The following is a 1,534-nucleotide window of genomic DNA, read 5'->3' on the forward strand; positions in this document are numbered from 1 at the left end:
AAAAAAAAAGAGATGGTTCGCAAAGCCATGAAAGCTGTAGCTGCTCAGGGCAAGGCCAAGAAGTGAAGTCAAGCAGGCAGACTGCTGTCCTGAGGCGCACCCTCCCTGCCCGTCCCGTTCCCCTGCACTGCTCCCCTGCACATGTTACACTGACCACATCTGTAGGCATCTTTAGTTGTAGCTGCAGATGGGGGTGCGGGGGGGCCGGTGGCTCCCATTTTAGCCATTTTGTCTCCTGCACACTCTCTTTCTAGTCTAGTCAGAATGGCACCTCTGGGCCATGGTCCTCAGCCCAGGGCATAGGGAAGACTTCTCATCCATGAGAGGTAGGGACTCCAGGGTTTTTGCTAGTGGTTTGTTGTTTACTAAGGACCTATCTGAGTAGGAGATAGGGAGGAGCCGTACCAGGTATGACCAATAAGGGAAAGCAGGAGAGCCTAGCCCTGTTGCCAGGAGCCCGTGTCCTGTCCTGTCCAGTTCTGTAGTAAGGGTACTCCAGCCATTCCAGTGGAGGATGACTAATCCACATGCTGATGAAACAGTCTTTCCTTCCTCACCCCAGAGCAGCTGGCTCCAGAAGGTTGGGATCAAGCCTGAATGTTTACATGTTGCATTTTCTTTTACAAAAGAAAAAAATACATAAAAGACAAAACCCCTTCTAGGGTTTCTGGTGGCAGTTTGAATACCACGTCAGAAAATAAGCCATTCCTCACCCCGTGGGGGAAAAGGCTCCTTGACCTCTTAGAGCTTGGAGTCCACCCTGCTGTGTATTTTAGAGTCCTTCCCCTGCCTTACTGTTTGCGACAGTGAGATGCCTATAGACCATGTCCAAATGTGTCTCCCCTGTGTTTTCTGAATCATGTTCCAGTTGTTGGGCCCTTGCCACTGGGGCCCAGAACCCAGTTTGAACATAACTATACTAACTCTTTTTTTCCAGATCAGTATAATAAAGGAGTGCTGTGCAATTTTTTTAAAAAAAAGATAGAAGAAAGGTAGGAGGTATCTAACTCCCTGATTTCAAATCCTGCTACAATGCTGTGGTGGTTAAGACAGCATGGTACTGGTACAATGACAGACACATAGATTAATGGAATAGAATTGAGAACCCAGGGATTAACCCATCTATCTATGGTCAGCTGATTTTTGAGAAGGAGATGATATCAGTTAAGTGGGGAAATGACAGCCTTTTTAACAAATGGTATTGGCAAAATTGGAAAACTATCTGCAAAAGACTCAAGCAAGATTCACACCTCACTCCCTATACAAAAACCAACTCAAGGTGGATCATGGACCTAGGATTAAAGTCAAGGACTATAATCTTCATTAAAGAAAAGCTTGGAAGAATGCTAGAAGTCCTAACCCACAACATAAACAGTCTTACCAGCATCCTGAATAACCTACAACCAGGAGAAGATAAAAAAGATGAATGGGACCTTCTAAAAATCAAATCCCTATGCACATCCAAAACTTTCTTCAACAGTGTAAAAAGGGAAGCCACTGACTGGGAAAAAGTATTTGATAATGATATATCAGA

The 1,534-nt window shown here is 45.0% G+C and overlaps 1 pseudogene across 1 annotated transcript in view; it reads left to right on the top strand.

Moving 5' to 3' along the window:
* Positions 1–66, top strand: part of LOC102851746 — a 2,118-nt pseudogene extending 2,052 nt beyond the window's left edge. Inside the window, exon 2 of the transcript XR_438951.1 lies at positions 13–66. The product of XR_438951.1 is annotated as a phosphoglycerate mutase 1-like (transcript). The remainder of the gene's footprint in view (positions 1–12) is intronic.
* Positions 67–1,534: the final 1,468 nt, after the last annotated feature.

The sequence above is a fragment of the Elephantulus edwardii genome, unplaced genomic scaffold (genome assembly GCF_000299155.1).
Source record: "Elephantulus edwardii isolate Elephantulus edwardi_28Jun2011 unplaced genomic scaffold, EleEdw1.0 scaffold00166, whole genome shotgun sequence".
Lineage (NCBI taxonomy): Eukaryota > Metazoa > Chordata > Mammalia > Macroscelidea > Macroscelididae > Elephantulus > Elephantulus edwardii.